This window comes from Brachyhypopomus gauderio, unplaced genomic scaffold, assembly GCF_052324685.1.
Source record: "Brachyhypopomus gauderio isolate BG-103 unplaced genomic scaffold, BGAUD_0.2 sc119, whole genome shotgun sequence".
NCBI lineage: Eukaryota > Metazoa > Chordata > Actinopteri > Gymnotiformes > Hypopomidae > Brachyhypopomus > Brachyhypopomus gauderio.
The window spans coordinates 487912-508184 of NW_027506940.1; the positions used below are offsets into that span (position 1 = coordinate 487912).

General features: G+C 40.6%; 29 non-coding genes across 29 annotated transcripts; all 29 read right to left on the reverse strand.

The window, feature by feature from the left end:
* Window positions 1–415: 415 nt before the first annotated feature.
* Window positions 416–508, reverse strand: trnai-uau (transfer RNA isoleucine (anticodon UAU)). The gene is given in 2 exon segments: window positions 416–451; window positions 471–508. It is a non-coding gene; the product is annotated as a tRNA-Ile (tRNA).
* Window positions 509–1108: 600 nt separating this feature from the next.
* On the reverse strand, window positions 1109–1201 carry trnai-uau (transfer RNA isoleucine (anticodon UAU)). Its single transcript is given in 2 exon segments — window positions 1109–1144; window positions 1164–1201. It is a non-coding gene; the product is annotated as a tRNA-Ile (tRNA).
* Window positions 1202–1801: 600 nt separating this feature from the next.
* On the reverse strand, window positions 1802–1894 carry trnai-uau (transfer RNA isoleucine (anticodon UAU)). The gene is given in 2 exon segments: window positions 1802–1837; window positions 1857–1894. It is a non-coding gene; the product is annotated as a tRNA-Ile (tRNA).
* A 600-nt stretch (window positions 1895–2494) lies between these two features.
* Window positions 2495–2587, reverse strand: trnai-uau (transfer RNA isoleucine (anticodon UAU)). Its single transcript is given in 2 exon segments — window positions 2495–2530; window positions 2550–2587. It is a non-coding gene; the product is annotated as a tRNA-Ile (tRNA).
* Window positions 2588–3187: 600 nt separating this feature from the next.
* Window positions 3188–3280, reverse strand: trnai-uau (transfer RNA isoleucine (anticodon UAU)). Its single transcript is given in 2 exon segments — window positions 3188–3223; window positions 3243–3280. It is a non-coding gene; the product is annotated as a tRNA-Ile (tRNA).
* A 600-nt stretch (window positions 3281–3880) lies between these two features.
* trnai-uau (transfer RNA isoleucine (anticodon UAU)) lies at window positions 3881–3973 on the reverse strand. The gene is given in 2 exon segments: window positions 3881–3916; window positions 3936–3973. It is a non-coding gene; the product is annotated as a tRNA-Ile (tRNA).
* A 600-nt stretch (window positions 3974–4573) lies between these two features.
* On the reverse strand, window positions 4574–4666 carry trnai-uau (transfer RNA isoleucine (anticodon UAU)). The gene is given in 2 exon segments: window positions 4574–4609; window positions 4629–4666. It is a non-coding gene; the product is annotated as a tRNA-Ile (tRNA).
* A 600-nt stretch (window positions 4667–5266) lies between these two features.
* Window positions 5267–5359, reverse strand: trnai-uau (transfer RNA isoleucine (anticodon UAU)). The gene is given in 2 exon segments: window positions 5267–5302; window positions 5322–5359. It is a non-coding gene; the product is annotated as a tRNA-Ile (tRNA).
* Window positions 5360–5959: 600 nt separating this feature from the next.
* On the reverse strand, window positions 5960–6052 carry trnai-uau (transfer RNA isoleucine (anticodon UAU)). Its single transcript is given in 2 exon segments — window positions 5960–5995; window positions 6015–6052. It is a non-coding gene; the product is annotated as a tRNA-Ile (tRNA).
* A 600-nt stretch (window positions 6053–6652) lies between these two features.
* trnai-uau (transfer RNA isoleucine (anticodon UAU)) lies at window positions 6653–6745 on the reverse strand. Its single transcript is given in 2 exon segments — window positions 6653–6688; window positions 6708–6745. It is a non-coding gene; the product is annotated as a tRNA-Ile (tRNA).
* Window positions 6746–7345: 600 nt separating this feature from the next.
* trnai-uau (transfer RNA isoleucine (anticodon UAU)) lies at window positions 7346–7438 on the reverse strand. Its single transcript is given in 2 exon segments — window positions 7346–7381; window positions 7401–7438. It is a non-coding gene; the product is annotated as a tRNA-Ile (tRNA).
* Window positions 7439–8038: 600 nt separating this feature from the next.
* Window positions 8039–8131, reverse strand: trnai-uau (transfer RNA isoleucine (anticodon UAU)). The gene is given in 2 exon segments: window positions 8039–8074; window positions 8094–8131. It is a non-coding gene; the product is annotated as a tRNA-Ile (tRNA).
* A 600-nt stretch (window positions 8132–8731) lies between these two features.
* On the reverse strand, window positions 8732–8824 carry trnai-uau (transfer RNA isoleucine (anticodon UAU)). Its single transcript is given in 2 exon segments — window positions 8732–8767; window positions 8787–8824. It is a non-coding gene; the product is annotated as a tRNA-Ile (tRNA).
* Window positions 8825–9424: 600 nt separating this feature from the next.
* On the reverse strand, window positions 9425–9517 carry trnai-uau (transfer RNA isoleucine (anticodon UAU)). Its single transcript is given in 2 exon segments — window positions 9425–9460; window positions 9480–9517. It is a non-coding gene; the product is annotated as a tRNA-Ile (tRNA).
* A 600-nt stretch (window positions 9518–10117) lies between these two features.
* trnai-uau (transfer RNA isoleucine (anticodon UAU)) lies at window positions 10118–10210 on the reverse strand. The gene is given in 2 exon segments: window positions 10118–10153; window positions 10173–10210. It is a non-coding gene; the product is annotated as a tRNA-Ile (tRNA).
* A 600-nt stretch (window positions 10211–10810) lies between these two features.
* trnai-uau (transfer RNA isoleucine (anticodon UAU)) lies at window positions 10811–10903 on the reverse strand. The gene is given in 2 exon segments: window positions 10811–10846; window positions 10866–10903. It is a non-coding gene; the product is annotated as a tRNA-Ile (tRNA).
* Window positions 10904–11503: 600 nt separating this feature from the next.
* Window positions 11504–11596, reverse strand: trnai-uau (transfer RNA isoleucine (anticodon UAU)). The gene is given in 2 exon segments: window positions 11504–11539; window positions 11559–11596. It is a non-coding gene; the product is annotated as a tRNA-Ile (tRNA).
* A 600-nt stretch (window positions 11597–12196) lies between these two features.
* trnai-uau (transfer RNA isoleucine (anticodon UAU)) lies at window positions 12197–12289 on the reverse strand. The gene is given in 2 exon segments: window positions 12197–12232; window positions 12252–12289. It is a non-coding gene; the product is annotated as a tRNA-Ile (tRNA).
* A 600-nt stretch (window positions 12290–12889) lies between these two features.
* Window positions 12890–12982, reverse strand: trnai-uau (transfer RNA isoleucine (anticodon UAU)). The gene is given in 2 exon segments: window positions 12890–12925; window positions 12945–12982. It is a non-coding gene; the product is annotated as a tRNA-Ile (tRNA).
* Window positions 12983–13582: 600 nt separating this feature from the next.
* Window positions 13583–13675, reverse strand: trnai-uau (transfer RNA isoleucine (anticodon UAU)). The gene is given in 2 exon segments: window positions 13583–13618; window positions 13638–13675. It is a non-coding gene; the product is annotated as a tRNA-Ile (tRNA).
* A 600-nt stretch (window positions 13676–14275) lies between these two features.
* trnai-uau (transfer RNA isoleucine (anticodon UAU)) lies at window positions 14276–14368 on the reverse strand. The gene is given in 2 exon segments: window positions 14276–14311; window positions 14331–14368. It is a non-coding gene; the product is annotated as a tRNA-Ile (tRNA).
* Window positions 14369–14968: 600 nt separating this feature from the next.
* trnai-uau (transfer RNA isoleucine (anticodon UAU)) lies at window positions 14969–15061 on the reverse strand. The gene is given in 2 exon segments: window positions 14969–15004; window positions 15024–15061. It is a non-coding gene; the product is annotated as a tRNA-Ile (tRNA).
* A 600-nt stretch (window positions 15062–15661) lies between these two features.
* Window positions 15662–15754, reverse strand: trnai-uau (transfer RNA isoleucine (anticodon UAU)). Its single transcript is given in 2 exon segments — window positions 15662–15697; window positions 15717–15754. It is a non-coding gene; the product is annotated as a tRNA-Ile (tRNA).
* Window positions 15755–16354: 600 nt separating this feature from the next.
* Window positions 16355–16447, reverse strand: trnai-uau (transfer RNA isoleucine (anticodon UAU)). The gene is given in 2 exon segments: window positions 16355–16390; window positions 16410–16447. It is a non-coding gene; the product is annotated as a tRNA-Ile (tRNA).
* A 600-nt stretch (window positions 16448–17047) lies between these two features.
* On the reverse strand, window positions 17048–17140 carry trnai-uau (transfer RNA isoleucine (anticodon UAU)). The gene is given in 2 exon segments: window positions 17048–17083; window positions 17103–17140. It is a non-coding gene; the product is annotated as a tRNA-Ile (tRNA).
* A 600-nt stretch (window positions 17141–17740) lies between these two features.
* Window positions 17741–17833, reverse strand: trnai-uau (transfer RNA isoleucine (anticodon UAU)). The gene is given in 2 exon segments: window positions 17741–17776; window positions 17796–17833. It is a non-coding gene; the product is annotated as a tRNA-Ile (tRNA).
* Window positions 17834–18433: 600 nt separating this feature from the next.
* trnai-uau (transfer RNA isoleucine (anticodon UAU)) lies at window positions 18434–18526 on the reverse strand. Its single transcript is given in 2 exon segments — window positions 18434–18469; window positions 18489–18526. It is a non-coding gene; the product is annotated as a tRNA-Ile (tRNA).
* A 600-nt stretch (window positions 18527–19126) lies between these two features.
* Window positions 19127–19219, reverse strand: trnai-uau (transfer RNA isoleucine (anticodon UAU)). The gene is given in 2 exon segments: window positions 19127–19162; window positions 19182–19219. It is a non-coding gene; the product is annotated as a tRNA-Ile (tRNA).
* A 600-nt stretch (window positions 19220–19819) lies between these two features.
* trnai-uau (transfer RNA isoleucine (anticodon UAU)) lies at window positions 19820–19912 on the reverse strand. The gene is given in 2 exon segments: window positions 19820–19855; window positions 19875–19912. It is a non-coding gene; the product is annotated as a tRNA-Ile (tRNA).
* Between the last annotated feature and the right edge of the window lie 361 nt (window positions 19913–20273).

Here is a 20273-nt window from a genome sequence, read left to right on the forward strand (position 1 = left end):
TGCATGATTCATAATTTAGTAGTTCTTATATAAGTAAGACACAAAGAATTCTGCTATAGGTGAGGATCGAACTCACATGCTTGGCATAGCTTCACATATACTGCTTCACAAGTTCTGTGTGCTAACCAATGGCGCCACTGGAGCTACTGTAATGCAGAGTTTACTTCCGGATTACTGCCTGATTCATGTGTCAGTAGTTCTTATATAAGGTGAAGATCGAACTAAAAATGTCAACATAGCTCCACATATACTGATACTGCTTTATAAGTACCGTGCGCTACCCGATTGCGCCACTGGAGATGCTGTAAGACAGTTTAGTTCCAGGCAAATGCAAGATTCATGATTCAGTAGTTCTTATATAAGTAAGACAATAAGGAATCCACTCAAGGGAGTCGATAGTGATTCTTAAAATCTCTGCTCCAGGTGAGGATCGAACTCACAACCTCGGCATAGCTTCACATATACTGTCTTATAAGTACCGTGCGCTAACCGATTGCGCCACTGGAGCTATAGCAATGTAAAGTTTACTTCCAGATTACAGCCTGATTCATGATTCAGTAGTTCTTATATAAGGTGAAGATCGAACTCAAAATGTCAACATAGCTCCACATATACTGATACTGCCTTATGAGTACTGTGTGCTAACCGATTGCCCCACTGGAGATGCTGTAAAACTGTTTAGTTCCAGGCAATTGCATGATTCATAATTCAGTAGTTCTTATATAAGTAAGACACAAAGAATTCTGCTATAGGTGAGGATCCAACTCACATGCTTGGCATAGCTTCACATATACTGCTTCACAAGTTCTGTGTGCTAACCAATGGCGCCACTGGAGCTATTGAAACGCAGAGTTTACTTCCGGATGACTGCCTGATTCATGTGTCAGTAGTTCTTATATAAGGTGAAGATCGAACTCAAAATGTCAACATAGCTCCACATATACTGATACTGCTTTATAAGTACAGTGCACTACCCGATTGCGCCACTGGAGATGCTGTAAGACAGTTTAGATCCAGGCAAATGCAAGATTCATGATTCAGTAGTTCTTATATAAGTAAGACAATAAGGAATCCACTCAAGGGAGTCGATAGTGATTCTTAAAATCTCTGCTCCAGGTGAGGATCGAACTCACAACCTTGGCATAGCTTCACATATACTGTCTTATAAGTACCGTGCGCTAACCGATTGCGCCACTGGAGTTATTGTAATGTAAAGTTTACTTCCAGATTACAGCCTGATTCATGATTCAGTAGTTCTTATATAACGTGAAGATCGAACTCAAAATGTCAACATAGCTACACATATACTGATACTGCCTTATGAGTACTGTGTGCTAACCGATTGCCCCACTGGAGATGCTGTAAAACTGTTTAGTTCCAGGCAATTGCATGATTCATAATTCAGTAGTTCTTATATAAGTAAGACACAAAGAATTCTGCTATAGGTGAGGATCCAACTCACATGCTTGGCATAGCTTCACATATACTGTTTCACAAGTTCTGTGCTCTAACCGATGGCGCCACTGGAACTACTGTAATGGAGAGTTTACTTCCGGATTACTGCCTGATTCATGTGTCAGTAGTTCTTATATAAGGTGAAGATCGAACTCAAAATGTCAACATAGCTCCACATATACTGATACTGCTTTATAAGTACCGTGCGCTACCCGATTGCGCAACTGGAGATGCTGTAAGACAGTTTAGTTCCAGGCAAATGCAAGATTCATGATTCAGTAGTTCTTATATAAGTAAGACAATAAGGAATCCACTCAAGGGAGTCGATAGTGATTCTTAAAATCTCTGCTCCAGGTGAGGATCGAACTCACAACCTCGGCATAGCTTCACATATACTGTCTTATAAGTACCGTGCGCTAACCGATTGCGCCACTGGAGCTATAGCAATGTAAAGTTTACTTCCAGATTACAGCCTGATTCATGATTCAGTAGTTCTTATATAAGGTGAAGATCGAACTCAAAATGTCAACATAGCTCCACATATACTGATACTGCCTTATGAGTACTGTGTGCTAACCGATTGCCCCACTGGAGATGCTGTAAAACTGTTTAGTTCCAGGCAATTGCATGATTCATAATTCAGTAGTTCTTATATAAGTAAGACACAAAGAATTCTGCTATAGGTGAGGATCCAACTCACATGCTTGGCATAGCTTCACATATACTGCTTCACAAGTTCTGTGCGCTAACCGATGGCGCCACTGGAACTATTGTAATGGAGAGTTTACTTCCGGATTACTGCCTGATTCATGTGTCAGTAGTTCTTATATAAGGTGAAGATCGAACTAAAAATGTCAACATAGCTCCACATATACTGATACTGCTTTATAAGTACCGTGCGCTACCCGATTGCGCAACTGGAGATGCTGTAAGACAGTTTAGTTCCAGGCAAATGCAAGATTCATGATTCAGTAGTTCTTATATAAGTAAGACAATAAGGAATCCACTCAAGGGAGTCGATAGTGATTCTTAAAATATCTGCTCCAGGTGAGGATCGAACTCACAACCTCGGCATAGCTTCACATATACTGTCTTATAAGTACCGTGCGCTAACCGATTGCGCCACTGGAGCTATAACAATGTAAAGTTTACTTCCAGATTACAGCCTGATTCATGATTCAGTAGTTCTTATATAAGGTGAAGATCGAACTCAAAATGTCAACATAGCTCCACATATACTGATACTGCCTTATGAGTACTGTGTGCTAACCGATTGCCCCACTGGAGATGCTGTAAAACTGTTTAGTTCCAGGCAATTGCATGATTCATAATTCAGTAGTTCTTATATAAGTAAGACACAAAGAATTCTGCTATAGGTGAGGATCCAACTCACATGCTTGGCATAGCTTCACATATACTGTTTCACAAGTTCTGTGCTCTAACCGATGGCGCCACTGGAACTACTGTAATGGAGAGTTTACTTCCGGATTACTGCCTGATTCATGTGTCAGTAGTTCTTATATAAGGTGAAGATCGAACTCAAAATGTCAACATAGCTCCACATATACTGATACTGCTTTATAAGTACCGTGCGCTACCCGATTGCGCAACTGGAGATGCTGTAAGACAGTTTAGTTCCAGGCAAATGCAAGATTCATGATTCAGTAGTTCTTATATAAGTAAGACAATAAGGAATCCACTCAAGGGAGTCGATAGTGATTCTTAAAATCTCTGCTCCAGGTGAGGATCGAACTCACAACCTCGGCATAGCTTCACATATACTGTCTTATAAGTACCGTGCGCTAACCGATTGCGCCACTGGAGCTATAGCAATGTAAAGTTTACTTCCAGATTACAGCCTGATTCATGATTCAGTAGTTCTTATATAAGGTGAAGATCGAACTCAAAATGTCAACATAGCTCCACATATACTGATACTGCCTTATGAGTACTGTGTGCTAACCGATTGCCCCACTGGAGATGCTGTAAAACTGTTTAGTTCCAGGCAATTGCATGATTCATAATTCAGTAGTTCTTATATAAGTAAGACACAAAGAATTCTGCTATAGGTGAGGATCCAACTCACATGCTTGGCATAGCTTCACATATACTGCTTCACAAGTTCTGTGCGCTAACCGATGGCGCCACTGGAACTATTGTAATGGAGAGTTTACTTCCGGATTACTGCCTGATTCATGTGTCAGTAGTTCTTATATAAGGTGAAGATCGAACTAAAAATGTCAACATAGCTCCACATATACTGATACTGCTTTATAAGTACCGTGCGCTACCCGATTGCGCAACTGGAGATGCTGTAAGACAGTTTAGTTCCAGGCAAATGCAAGATTCATGATTCAGTAGTTCTTATATAAGTAAGACAATAAGGAATCCACTCAAGGGAGTCGATAGTGATTCTTAAAATATCTGCTCCAGGTGAGGATCGAACTCACAACCTCGGCATAGCTTCACATATACTGTCTTATAAGTACCGTGCGCTAACCGATTGCGCCACTGGAGCTATAACAATGTAAAGTTTACTTCCAGATTACAGCCTGATTCATGATTCAGTAGTTCTTATATAAGGTGAAGATCGAACTCAAAATGTCAACATAGCTCCACATATACTGATACTGCCTTATGAGTACTGTGTGCTAACCGATTGCCCCACTGGAGATGCTGTAAAACTGTTTAGTTCCAGGCAATTGCATGATTCATAATTTAGTAGTTCTTATATAAGTAAGACACAAAGAATTCTGCTATAGGTGAGGATCGAACTCACATGCTTGGCATAGCTTCACATATACTGCTTCACAAGTTCTGTGTGCTAACCAATGGCGCCACTGGAGCTACTGTAATGCAGAGTTTACTTCCGGATTACTGCCTGATTCATGTGTCAGTAGTTCTTATATAAGGTGAAGATCGAACTAAAAATGTCAACATAGCTCCACATATACTGATACTGCTTTATAAGTACCGTGCGCTACCCGATTGCGCCACTGGAGATGCTGTAAGACAGTTTAGTTCCAGGCAAATGCAAGATTCATGATTCAGTAGTTCTTATATAAGTAAGACAATAAGGAATCCACTCAAGGGAGTCGATAGTGATTCTTAAAATCTCTGCTCCAGGTGAGGATCGAACTCACAACCTCGGCATAGCTTCACATATACTGTCTTATAAGTACCGTGCGCTAACCGATTGCGCCACTGGAGCTATAGCAATGTAAAGTTTACTTCCAGATTACAGCCTGATTCATGATTCAGTAGTTCTTATATAAGGTGAAGATCGAACTCAAAATGTCAACATAGCTCCACATATACTGATACTGCCTTATGAGTACTGTGTGCTAACCGATTGCCCCACTGGAGATGCTGTAAAACTGTTTAGTTCCAGGCAATTGCATGATTCATAATTCAGTAGTTCTTATATAAGTAAGACACAAAGAATTCTGCTATAGGTGAGGATCCAACTCACATGCTTGGCATAGCTTCACATATACTGCTTCACAAGTTCTGTGTGCTAACCAATGGCGCCACTGGAGCTATTGAAACGCAGAGTTTACTTCCGGATGACTGCCTGATTCATGTGTCAGTAGTTCTTATATAAGGTGAAGATCGAACTCAAAATGTCAACATAGCTCCACATATACTGATACTGCTTTATAAGTACAGTGCACTACCCGATTGCGCCACTGGAGATGCTGTAAGACAGTTTAGATCCAGGCAAATGCAAGATTCATGATTCAGTAGTTCTTATATAAGTAAGACAATAAGGAATCCACTCAAGGGAGTCGATAGTGATTCTTAAAATCTCTGCTCCAGGTGAGGATCGAACTCACAACCTTGGCATAGCTTCACATATACTGTCTTATAAGTACCGTGCGCTAACCGATTGCGCCACTGGAGTTATTGTAATGTAAAGTTTACTTCCAGATTACAGCCTGATTCATGATTCAGTAGTTCTTATATAAGGTGAAGATCGAACTCAAAATGTCAACATAGCTACACATATACTGATACTGCCTTATGAGTACTGTGTGCTAACCGATTGCCCCACTGGAGATGCTGTAAAACTGTTTAGTTCCAGGCAATTGCATGATTCATAATTCAGTAGTTCTTATATAAGTAAGACACAAAGAATTCTGCTATAGGTGAGGATCCAACTCACATGCTTGGCATAGCTTCACATATACTGCTTCACAAGTTCTGTGCGCTAACCGATGGCGCCACTGGAACTATTGTAATGGAGAGTTTACTTCCGGATTACTGCCTGATTCATGTGTCAGTAGTTCTTATATAAGGTGAAGATCGAACTCAAAATGTTAACATAGCTCCACATATACTGATACTGCTTTATAAGTACCGTGCGCTACCCGATTGCGCAACTGGAGATGCTGTAAGACAGTTTAGTTCCAGGCAAATGCAAGATTCATGATTCAGTAGTTCTTATATAAGTAAGACAATAAGGAATCCACTCAAGGGAGTCGATAGTGATTCTTAAAATCTCTGCTCCAGGTGAGGATCGAACTCACAACCTCGGCATAGCTTCACATATACTGTCTTATAAGTACCGTGCGCTAACCGATTGCGCCACTGGAGCTATAGCAAGGTAAAGTTTACTTCCAGATTACAGCCTGATTCATGATTCAGTAGTTCTTATATAAGGTGAAGATCGAACTCAAAATGTCCACATAGCTCCACATATACTGATACTGCCTTATGAGTACTGTGTGCTAACCGATTGCCCCACTGGAGATGCTGTAAAACTGTTTAGTTCCAGGCAATTGCATGATTCATAATTCAGTAGTTCTTATATAAGTAAGACACAAAGAATTCTGCTATAGGTGAGGATCCAACTCACATGCTTGGCATAGCTTCACATATACTGTTTCACAAGTTCTGTGCTCTAACCGATGGCGCCACTGGAACTACTGTAATGGAGAGTTTACTTCCGGATTACTGCCTGATTCATGTGTCAGTAGTTCTTATATAAGGTGAAGATCGAACTCAAAATGTCAACATAGCTCCACATATACTGATACTGCTTTATAAGTACCGTGCGCTACCCGATTGCGCAACTGGAGATGCTGTAAGACAGTTTAGTTCCAGGCAAATGCAAGATTCATGATTCAGTAGTTCTTATATAAGTAAGACAATAAGGAATCCACTCAAGGGAGTCGATAGTGATTCTTAAAATCTCTGCTCCAGGTGAGGATCGAACTCACAACCTCGGCATAGCTTCACATATACTGTCTTATAAGTACCGTGCGCTAACCGATTGCGCCACTGGAGCTATAGCAATGTAAAGTTTACTTCCAGATTACAGCCTGATTCATGATTCAGTAGTTCTTATATAAGGTGAAGATCGAACTCAAAATGTCAACATAGCTCCACATATACTGATACTGCCTTATGAGTACTGTGTGCTAACCGATTGCCCCACTGGAGATGCTGTAAAACTGTTTAGTTCCAGGCAATTGCATGATTCATAATTTAGTAGTTCTTATATAAGTAAGACACAAAGAATTCTGCTATAGGTGAGGATCGAACTCACATGCTTGGCATAGCTTCACATATACTGCTTCACAAGTTCTGTGTGCTAACCAATGGCGCCACTGGAGCTACTGTAATGCAGAGTTTACTTCCGGATTACTGCCTGATTCATGTGTCAGTAGTTCTTATATAAGGTGAAGATCGAACTAAAAATGTCAACATAGCTCCACATATACTGATACTGCTTTATAAGTACCGTGCGCTACCCGATTGCGCCACTGGAGATGCTGTAAGACAGTTTAGTTCCAGGCAAATGCAAGATTCATGATTCAGTAGTTCTTATATAAGTAAGACAATAAGGAATCCACTCAAGGGAGTCGATAGTGATTCTTAAAATCTCTGCTCCAGGTGAGGATCGAACTCACAACCTCGGCATAGCTTCACATATACTGTCTTATAAGTACCGTGCGCTAACCGATTGCGCCACTGGAGCTATAGCAATGTAAAGTTTACTTCCAGATTACAGCCTGATTCATGATTCAGTAGTTCTTATATAAGGTGAAGATCGAACTCAAAATGTCAACATAGCTCCACATATACTGATACTGCCTTATGAGTACTGTGTGCTAACCGATTGCCCCACTGGAGATGCTGTAAAACTGTTTAGTTCCAGGCAATTGCATGATTCATAATTCAGTAGTTCTTATATAAGTAAGACACAAAGAATTCTGCTATAGGTGAGGATCCAACTCACATGCTTGGCATAGCTTCACATATACTGCTTCACAAGTTCTGTGTGCTAACCGATGGCGCCACTGGAGCTATTGAAACGCAGAGTTTACTTCCGGATGACTGCCTGATTCATGTGTCAGTAGTTCTTATATAAGGTGAAGATCGAACTCAAAATGTCAACATAGCTCCACATATACTGATACTGCTTTATAAGTACAGTGCACTACCCGATTGCGCCACTGGAGATGCTGTAAGACAGTTTAGATCCAGGCAAATGCAAGATTCATGATTCAGTAGTTCTTATATAAGTAAGACAATAAGGAATCCACTCAAGGGAGTCGATAGTGATTCTTAAAATCTCTGCTCCAGGTGAGGATCGAACTCACAACCTTGGCATAGCTTCACATATACTGTCTTATAAGTACCGTGCGCTAACCGATTGCGCCACTGGAGTTATTGTAATGTAAAGTTTACTTCCAGATTACAGCCTGATTCATGATTCAGTAGTTCTTATATAAGGTGAAGATCGAACTCAAAATGTCAACATAGCTACACATATACTGATACTGCCTTATGAGTACTGTGTGCTAACCGATTGCCCCACTGGAGATGCTGTAAAACTGTTTAGTTCCAGGCAATTGCATGATTCATAATTCAGTAGTTCTTATATAAGTAAGACACAAAGAATTCTGCTATAGGTGAGGATCCAACTCACATGCTTGGCATAGCTTCACATATACTGCTTCACAAGTTCTGTGCGCTAACCGATGGCGCCACTGGAACTATTGTAATGGAGAGTTTACTTCCGGATTACTGCCTGATTCATGTGTCAGTAGTTCTTATATAAGGTGAAGATCGAACTCAAAATGTTAACATAGCTCCACATATACTGATACTGCTTTATAAGTACCGTGCGCTACCCGATTGCGCAACTGGAGATGCTGTAAGACAGTTTAGTTCCAGGCAAATGCAAGATTCATGATTCAGTAGTTCTTATATAAGTAAGACAATAAGGAATCCACTCAAGGGAGTCGATAGTGATTCTTAAAATCTCTGCTCCAGGTGAGGATCGAACTCACAACCTCGGCATAGCTTCACATATACTGTCTTATAAGTACCGTGCGCTAACCGATTGCGCCACTGGAGCTATAGCAAGGTAAAGTTTACTTCCAGATTACAGCCTGATTCATGATTCAGTAGTTCTTATATAAGGTGAAGATCGAACTCAAAATGTCCACATAGCTCCACATATACTGATACTGCCTTATGAGTACTGTGTGCTAACCGATTGCCCCACTGGAGATGCTGTAAAACTGTTTAGTTCCAGGCAATTGCATGATTCATAATTCAGTAGTTCTTATATAAGTAAGACACAAAGAATTCTGCTATAGGTGAGGATCCAACTCACATGCTTGGCATAGCTTCACATATACTGTTTCACAAGTTCTGTGCTCTAACCGATGGCGCCACTGGAACTACTGTAATGGAGAGTTTACTTCCGGATTACTGCCTGATTCATGTGTCAGTAGTTCTTATATAAGGTGAAGATCGAACTCAAAATGTCAACATAGCTCCACATATACTGATACTGCTTTATAAGTACCGTGCGCTACCCGATTGCGCAACTGGAGATGCTGTAAGACAGTTTAGTTCCAGGCAAATGCAAGATTCATGATTCAGTAGTTCTTATATAAGTAAGACAATAAGGAATCCACTCAAGGGAGTCGATAGTGATTCTTAAAATCTCTGCTCCAGGTGAGGATCGAACTCACAACCTCGGCATAGCTTCACATATACTGTCTTATAAGTACCGTGCGCTAACCGATTGCGCCACTGGAGCTATAGCAATGTAAAGTTTACTTCCAGATTACAGCCTGATTCATGATTCAGTAGTTCTTATATAAGGTGAAGATCGAACTCAAAATGTCAACATAGCTCCACATATACTGATACTGCCTTATGAGTACTGTGTGCTAACCGATTGCCCCACTGGAGATGCTGTAAAACTGTTTAGTTCCAGGCAATTGCATGATTCATAATTCAGTAGTTCTTATATAAGTAAGACACAAAGAATTCTGCTATAGGTGAGGATCCAACTCACATGCTTGGCATAGCTTCACATATACTGCTTCACAAGTTCTGTGCGCTAACCGATGGCGCCACTGGAACTATTGTAATGGAGAGATTACTTCCGGATTACTGCCTGATTCATGTGTCAGTAGTTCTTATATAAGGTGAAGATCGAACTAAAAATGTCAACATAGCTCCACATATACTGATACTGCTTTATAAGTACCGTGCGCTACCCGATTGCGCAACTGGAGATGCTGTAAGACAGTTTAGTTCCAGGCAAATGCAAGATTCATGATTCAGTAGTTCTTATATAAGTAAGACAATAAGGAATCCACTCAAGGGAGTTGATAGTGATTCTTAAAATATCTGCTCCAGGTGAGGATCGAACTCACAACCTCGGCATAGCTTCACATATACTGTCTTATAAGTACCGTGCGCTAACCGATTGCGCCACTGGAGCTATAACAATGTAAAGTTTACTTCCAGATTACAGCCTGATTCATGATTCAGTAGTTCTTATAGAAGGTGAAGATCGAACTCAAAATGTCAACATAGCTCCACATATACTGATACTGCCTTATGAGTACTGTGTGCTAACCGATTGCCCCACTGGAGATGCTGTAAAACTGTTTAGTTCCAGGCAATTGCATGATTCATAATTTAGTAGTTCTTATATAAGTAAGACACAAAGAATTCTGCTATAGGTGAGGATCGAACTCACATGCTTGGCATAGCTTCACATATACTGCTTCACAAGTTCTGTGTGCTAACCAATGGCGCCACTGGAGCTACTGTAATGCAGAGTTTACTTCCGGATTACTGCCTGATTCATGTGTCAGTAGTTCTTATATAAGGTGAAGATCGAACTAAAAATGTCAACATAGCTCCACATATACTGATACTGCTTTATAAGTACCGTGCGCTACCCGATTGCGCCACTGGAGATGCTGTAAGACAGTTTAGTTCCAGGCAAATGCAAGATTCATGATTCAGTAGTTCTTATATAAGTAAGACAATAAGGAATCCACTCAAGGGAGTCGATAGTGATTCTTAAAATCTCTGCTCCAGGTGAGGATCGAACTCACAACCTCGGCATAGCTTCAAATATACTGTCTTATAAGTACCGTGCGCTAACCGATTGCGCCACTGGAGCTATAGCAATGTAAAGTTTACTTCCAGATTACAGCCTGATTCATGATTCAGTAGTTCTTATATAAGGTGAAGATCGAACTCAAAATGTCAACATAGCTCCACATATACTGATACTGCCTTATGAGTACTGTGTGCTAACCGATTGCCCCACTGGAGATGCTGTAAAACTGTTTAGTTCCAGGCAATTGCATGATTCATAATTCAGTAGTTCTTATATAAGTAAGACACAAAGAATTCTGCTATAGGTGAGGATCCAACTCACATGCTTGGCATAGCTTCACATATACTGCTTCACAAGTTCTGTGTGCTAACCAATGGCGCCACTGGAGCTATTGAAACGCAGAGTTTACTTCCGGATGACTGCCTGATTCATGTGTCAGTAGTTCTTATATAAGGTGAAGATCGAACTCAAAATGTCAACATAGCTCCACATATACTGATACTGCTTTATAAGTACAGTGCACTACCCGATTGCGCCACTGGAGATGCTGTAAGACAGTTTAGATCCAGGCAAATGCAAGATTCATGATTCAGTAGTTCTTATATAAGTAAGACAATAAGGAATCCACTCAAGGGAGTCGATAGTGATTCTTAAAATCTCTGCTCCAGGTGAGGATCGAACTCACAACCTTGGCATAGCTTCACATATACTGTCTTATAAGTACCGTGCGCTAACCGATTGCGCCACTGGAGTTATTGTAATGTAAAGTTTACTTCCAGATTACAGCCTGATTCATGATTCAGTAGTTCTTATATAAGGTGAAGATCGAACTCAAAATGTCAACATAGCTACACATATACTGATACTGCCTTATGAGTACTGTGTGCTAACCGATTGCCCCACTGGAGATGCTGTAAAACTGTTTAGTTCCAGGCAATTGCATGATTCATAATTCAGTAGTTCTTATATAAGTAAGACACAAAGAATTCTGCTATAGGTGAGGATCCAACTCACATGCTTGGCATAGCTTCACATATACTGCTTCACAAGTTCTGTGCGCTAACCGATGGCGCCACTGGAACTATTGTAATGGAGAGTTTACTTCCGGATTACTGCCTGATTCATGTGTCAGTAGTTCTTATATAAGGTGAAGATCGAACTCAAAATGTTAACATAGCTCCACATATACTGATACTGCTTTATAAGTACCGTGCGCTACCCGATTGCGCAACTGGAGATGCTGTAAGACAGTTTAGTTCCAGGCAAATGCAAGATTCATGATTCAGTAGTTCTTATATAAGTAAGACAATAAGGAATCCACTCAAGGGAGTCGATAGTGATTCTTAAAATCTCTGCTCCAGGTGAGGATCGAACTCACAACCTCGGCATAGCTTCACATATACTGTCTTATAAGTACCGTGCGCTAACCGATTGCGCCACTGGAGCTATAGCAAGGTAAAGTTTACTTCCAGATTACAGCCTGATTCATGATTCAGTAGTTCTTATATAAGGTGAAGATCGAACTCAAAATGTCCACATAGCTCCACATATACTGATACTGCCTTATGAGTACTGTGTGCTAACCGATTGCCCCACTGGAGATGCTGTAAAACTGTTTAGTTCCAGGCAATTGCATGATTCATAATTCAGTAGTTCTTATATAAGTAAGACACAAAGAATTCTGCTATAGGTGAGGATCCAACTCACATGCTTGGCATAGCTTCACATATACTGTTTCACAAGTTCTGTGCTCTAACCGATGGCGCCACTGGAACTACTGTAATGGAGAGTTTACTTCCGGATTACTGCCTGATTCATGTGTCAGTAGTTCTTATATAAGGTGAAGATCGAACTCAAAATGTCAACATAGCTCCACATATACTGATACTGCTTTATAAGTACCGTGCGCTACCCGATTGCGCAACTGGAGATGCTGTAAGACAGTTTAGTTCCAGGCAAATGCAAGATTCATGATTCAGTAGTTCTTATATAAGTAAGACAATAAGGAATCCACTCAAGGGAGTCGATAGTGATTCTTAAAATCTCTGCTCCAGGTGAGGATCGAACTCACAACCTCGGCATAGCTTCACATATACTGTCTTATAAGTACCGTGCGCTAACCGATTGCGCCACTGGAGCTATAGCAATGTAAAGTTTACTTCCAGATTACAGCCTGATTCATGATTCAGTAGTTCTTATATAAGGTGAAGATCGAACTCAAAATGTCAACATAGCTCCACATATACTGATACTGCCTTATGAGTACTGTGTGCTAACCGATTGCCCCACTGGAGATGCTGTAAAACTGTTTAGTTCCAGGCAATTGCATGATTCATAATTCAGTAGTTCTTATATAAGTAAGACACAAAGAATTCTGCTATAGGTGAGGATCCAACTCACATGCTTGGCATAGCTTCACATATACTGCTTCACAAGTTCTGTGCGCTAACCGATGGCGCCACTGGAACTATTGTAATGGAGAGTTTACTTCCGGATTACTGCCTGATTCATGTGTCAGTAGTTCTTATATAAGGTGAAGATCGAACTAAAAATGTCAACATAGCTCCACATATACTGATACTGCTTTATAAGTACCGTGCGCTACCCGATTGCGCAACTGGAGATGCTGTAAGACAGTTTAGTTCCAGGCAAATGCAAGATTCATGATTCAGTAGTTCTTATATAAGTAAGACAATAAGGAATCCACTCAAGGGAGTTGATAGTGATTCTTAAAATATCTGCTCCAGGTGAGGATCGAACTCACAACCTCGGCATAGCTTCACATATACTGTCTTATAAGTACCGTGCGCTAACCGATTGCGCCACTGGAGCTATAACAATGTAAAGTTTACTTCCAGATTACAGCCTGATTCATGATTCAGTAGTTCTTATATAAGGTGAAGATCGAACTCAAAATGTCAACATAGCTCCACATATACTGATACTGCCTTATGAGTACTGTGTGCTAACCGATTGCCCCACTGGAGATGCTGTAAAACTGTTTAGTTCCAGGCAATTGCATGATTCATAATTTAGTAGTTCTTATATAAGTAAGACACAAAGAATTCTGCTATAGGTGAGGATCGAACTCACATGCTTGGCATAGCTTCACATATACTGCTTCACAAGTTCTGTGTGCTAACCAATGGCGCCACTGGAGCTACTGTAATGCAGAGTTTACTTCCGGATTACTGCCTGATTCATGTGTCAGTAGTTCTTATATAAGGTGAAGATCGAACTAAAAATGTCAACATAGCTCCACATATACTGATACTGCTTTATAAGTACCGTGCGCTACCCGATTGCGCCACTGGAGATGCTGTAAGACAGTTTAGTTCCAGGCAAATGCAAGATTCATGATTCAGTAGTTCTTATATAAGTAAGACAATAAGGAATCCACTCAAGGGAGTCGATAGTGATTCTTAAAATCTCTGCTCCAGGTGAGGATCGAACTCACAACCTCGGCATAGCTTCACATATACTGTCTTATAAGTACCGTGCGCTAACCGATTGCGCCACTGGAGCTATAGCAATGTAAAGTTTACTTCCAGATTACAGCCTGATTCATGATTCAGTAGTTCTTATATAAGGTGAAGATCGAACTCAAAATGTCAACATAGCTCCACATATACTGATACTGCCTTATGAGTACTGTGTGCTAACCGATTGCCCCACTGGAGATGCTGTAAAACTGTTTAGTTCCAGGCAATTGCATGATTCATAATTCAGTAGTTCTTATATAAGTAAGACACAAAGAATTCTGCTATAGGTGAGGATCCAACTCACATGCTTGGCATAGCTTCACATATACTGCTTCACAAGTTCTGTGTGCTAACCAATGGCGCCACTGGAGCTATTGAAACGCAGAGTTTACTTCCGGATGACTGCCTGATTCATGTGTCAGTAGTTCTTATATAAGGTGAAGATCGAACTCAAAATGTCAACATAGCTCCACATATACTGATACTGCTTTATAAGTACAGTGCACTACCCGATTGCGCCACTGGAGATGCTGTAAGACAGTTTAGATCCAGGCAAATGCAAGATTCATGATTCAGTAGTTCTTATATAAGTAAGACAATAAGGAATCCACTCAAGGGAGTCGATAGTGATTCTTAAAATCTCTGCTCCAGGTGAGGATCGAACTCACAACCTTGGCATAGCTTCACATATACTGTCTTATAAGTACCGTGCGCTAACCGATTGCGCCACTGGAGTTATTGTAATGTAAAGTTTACTTCCAGATTACAGCCTGATTCATGATTCAGTAGTTCTTATATAAGGTGAAGATCGAACTCAAAATGTCAACATAGCTACACATATACTGATACTGCCTTATGAGTACTGTGTGCTAACCGATTGCCCCACTGGAGATGCTGTAAAACTGTTTAGTTCCAGGCAATTGCATGATTCATAATTCAGTAGTTCTTATATAAGTAAGACACAAAGAATTCTGCTATAGGTGAGGATCCAACTCACATGCTTGGCATAGCTTCACATATACTGCTTCACAAGTTCTGTGCGCTAACCGATGGCGCCACTGGAACTATTGTAATGGAGAGTTTACTTCCGGATTACTGCCTGATTCATGTGTCAGTAGTTCTTATATAAGGTGAAGATCGAACTCAAAATGTTAACATAGCTCCACATATACTGATACTGCTTTATAAGTACCGTGCGCTACCCGATTGCGCAACTGGAGATGCTGTAAGACAGTTTAGTTCCAGGCAAATGCAAGATTCATGATTCAGTAGTTCTTATATAAGTAAGACAATAAGGAATCCACTCAAGGGAGTCGATAGTGATTCTTAAAATCTCTGCTCCAGGTGAGGATCGAACTCACAACCTCGGCATAGCTTCACATATACTGTCTTATAAGTACCGTGCGCTAACCGATTGCGCCACTGGAGCTATAGCAAGGTAAAGTTTACTTCCAGATTACAGCCTGATTCATGATTCAGTAGTTCTTATATAAGGTGAAGATCGAACTCAAAATGTCCACATAGCTCCACATATACTGATACTGCCTTATGAGTACTGTGTGCTAACCGATTGCCCCACTGGAGATGCTGTAAAACTGTTTAGTTCCAGGCAATTGCATGATTCATAATTCAGTAGTTCTTATATAAGTAAGACACAAAGAATTCTGCTATAGGTGAGGATCCAACTCACATGCTTGGCATAGCTTCACATATACTGTTTCACAAGTTCTGTGCTCTAACCGATGGCGCCACTGGAACTACTGTAATGGAGAGTTTACTTCCGGATTACTGCCTGATTCATGTGTCAGTAGTTCTTATATAAGGTGAAGATCGAACTCAAAATGTCAACATAGCTCCACATATACTGATACTGCTTTATAAGTACCGTGCGCTACCCGATTGCGCAACTGGAGATGCTGTAAGACAGTTTAGTTCCAGGCAAATGCAAGATTCATGATTCAGTAGTTCTTATATAAGTAAGACAATAAGGAATCCACTCAAGGGAGTCGATAGTGATTCTTAAAATCTCTGCTCCAGGTGAGGATCGAACTCACAACCTCGGCATAGCTTCACATATACTGTCTTATAAGTACCGTGCGCTAACCGATTGCGCCACTGGAGCTATAGCAATGTAAAGTTTACTTCCAGATTACAGCCTGATTCATGATTCAGTAGTTCTTATATAAGGTGAAGATCGAACTCAAAATGTCAACATAGCTCCACATATACTGATACTGCCTTATGAGTACTGTGTGCTAACCGATTGCCCCACTGGAGATGCTGTAAAACTGTTTAGTTCCAGGCAATTGCATGATTCATAATTCAGTAGTTCTTATATAAGTAAGACACAAAGAATTCTGCTATAGGTGAGGATCCAACTCACATGCTTGGCATAGCTTCACATATACTGCTTCACAAGTTCTGTGCGCTAACCGATGGCGCCACTGGAACTATTGTAATGGAGAGATTACTTCCGGATTACTGCCTGATTCATGTGTCAGTAGTTCTTATATAAGGTGAAGATCGAACTAAAAATGTCAACATAGCTCCACATATACTGATACTGCTTTATAAGTACCGTGCGCTACCCGATTGCGCAACTGGAGATGCTGTAAGACAGTTTAGTTCCAGGCAAATGCAAGATTCATGATTCAGTAGTTCTTATATAAGTAAGACAATAAGGAATCCACTCAAGGGAGTTGATAGTGATTCTTAAAATATCTGCTCCAGGTGAGGATCGAACTCACAACCTCGGCATAGCTTCACATATACTGTCTTATAAGTACCGTGCGCTAACCGATTGCGCCACTGGAGCTATAACAATGTAAAGTTTACTTCCAGATTACAGCCTGATTCATGATTCAGTAGTTCTTATAGAAGGTGAAGATCGAACTCAAAATGTCAACATAGCTCCACATATACTGATACTGCCTTATGAGTACTGTGTGCTAACCGATTGCCCCACTGGAGATGCTGTAAAACTGTTTAGTTCCAGGCAATTGCATGATTCATAATTTAGTAGTTCTTATATAAGTAAGACACAAAGAATTCTGCTATAGGTGAGGATCGAACTCACATGCTTGGCATAGCTTCACATATACTGCTTCACAAGTTCTGTGTGCTAACCAATGGCGCCACTGGAGCTACTGTAATGCAGAGTTTACTTCCGGATTACTGCCTGATTCATGTGTCAGTAGTTCTTATATAAGGTGAAGATCGAACTAAAAATGTCAACATAGCTCCACATATACTGATACTGCTTTATAAGTACCGTGCGCTACCCGATTGCGCCACTGGAGATGCTGTAAGACAGTTTAGTTCCAGGCAAATGCAAGATTCATGATTCAGTAGTTCTTATATAAGTAAGACAATAAGGAATCCACTCAAGGGAGTCGATAGTGATTCTTAAAATCTCTGCTCCAGGTGAGGATCGAACTCACAACCTCGGCATAGCTTCAAATATACTGTCTTATAAGTACCGTGCGCTAACCGATTGCGCCACTGGAGCTATAGCAATGTAAAGTTTACTTCCAGATTACAGCCTGATTCATGATTCAGTAGTTCTTATATAAGGTGAAGATCGAACTCAAAATGTCAACATAGCTCCACATATACTGATACTGCCTTATGAGTACTGTGTGCTAACCGATTGCCCCACTGGAGATGCTGTAAAACTGTTTAGTTCCAGGCAATTGCATGATTCATAATTCAGTAGTTCTTATATAAGTAAGACACAAAGAATTCTGCTATAGGTGAGGATCCAACTCACATGCTTGGCATAGCTTCACATATACTGCTTCACAAGTTCTGTGTGCTAACCAATGGCGCCACTGGAGCTATTGAAACGCAGAGTTTACTTCCGGATGACTGCCTGATTCATGTGTCAGTAGTTCTTATATAAGGTGAAGATCGAACTCAAAATGTCAACATAGCTCCACATATACTGATACTGCTTTATAAGTACAGTGCACTACCCGATTGCGCCACTGGAGATGCTGTAAGACAGTTTAGATCCAGGCAAATGCAAGATTCATGATTCAGTAGTTCTTATATAAGTAAGACAATAAGGAATCCACTCAAGGGAGTCGATAGTGATTCTTAAAATCTCTGCTCCAGGTGAGGATCGAACTCACAACCTTGGCATAGCTTCACATATACTGTCTTATAAGTACCGTGCGCTAACCGATTGCGCCACTGGAGTTATTGTAATGTAAAGTTTACTTCCAGATTACAGCCTGATTCATGATTCAGTAGTTCTTATATAAGGTGAAGATCGAACTCAAAATGTCAACATAGCTACACATATACTGATACTGCCTTATGAGTACTGTGTGCTAACCGATTGCCCCACTGGAGATGCTGTAAAACTGTTTAGTTCCAGGCAATTGCATGATTCATAATTCAGTAGTTCTTATATAAGTAAGACACAAAGAATTCTGCTATAGGTGAGGATCCAACTCACATGCTTGGCATAGCTTCACATATACTGCTTCACAAGTTCTGTGTGCTAACCAATGGCGCCACTGGAGCTATTGAAACGCAGAGTTTACTTCCGGATGACTGCCTGATTCATGTGTCAGTAGTTCTTATATAAGGTGAAGATCGAACTCAAAATGTCAACATAGCTCCACATATACTGATACTGCTTTATAAGTACAGTGCACTACCCGATTGCGCCACTGGAGATGCTGTAAGACAGTTTAGATCCAGGCAAATGCAAGATTCATGATTCAGTAGTTCTTATATAAGTAAGACAATAAGGAATCCACTCAAGGGAGTCGATAGTGATTCTTAAAATCTCTGCTCCAGGTGAGGATCGAACTCACAACCTTGGCATAGCTTCACATATACTGTCTTATAAGTACCGTGCGCTAACCGATTGCGCCACTGGAGTTATTGTAATGTAAAGTTTACTTCCAGATTACAGCCTGATTCATGATTCAGTAGTTCTTATATAAGGTGAAGATCGAACTCAAAATGTCAACATAGCTACACATATACTGATACTGCCTTATGAGTACTGTGTGCTAACCGATTGCCCCACTGGAGATGCTGTAAAACTGTTTAGTTCCAGGCAATTGCATGATTCATAATTCAGTAGTTCTTATATAAGTAAGACACAAAGAATTCTGCTATAGGTGAGGATCCAACTCACATGCTTGGCATAGCTTCACATATACTGCTTCACAAGTTCTGTGCGCTAACCGATGGCGCCACTGGAACTATTGTAATGGAGAGTTTACTTCCGGATTACTGCCTGATTCATGTGTCAGTAGTTCTTATATAAGGTGAAGATCGAACTCAAAATGTTAACATAGCTCCACATATACTGATACTGCTTTATAAGTACCGTGCGCTACCCGATTGCGCAACTGGAGATGCTGTAAGACAGTTTAGTTCCAGGCAAATGCAAGATTCATGATTCAGTAGTTCTTATATAAGTAAGACAATAAGGAATCCACTCAAGGGAGTCGATAGTGATTCTTAAAATCTCTGCTCCAGGTGAGGATCGAACTCACAACCTCGGCATAGCTTCACATATACTGTCTTATAAGTACCGTGCGCTAACCGATTGCGCCACTGGAGCTATAGCAAGGTAAAGTTTACTTCCAGATTACAGCCTGATTCATGATTCAGTAGTTCTTATATAAGGTGAAGATCGAACTCAAAATGTCCACATAGCTCCACATATACTGATACTGCCTTATGAGTACTGTGTGCTAACCGATTGCCCCACTGGAGATGCTGTAAAACTGTTTAGTTCCAGGCAATTGCATGATTCATAATTCAGTAGTTCTTATATAAGTAAGACACAAAGAATTCTGCTATAGGTGAGGATCCAACTCACATGCTTGGCATAGCTTCACATATACTGTTTCACAAGTTCTGTGCTCTAACCGATGGCGCCACTGGAACTACTGTAATGGAGAGTTTACTTCCGGATTACT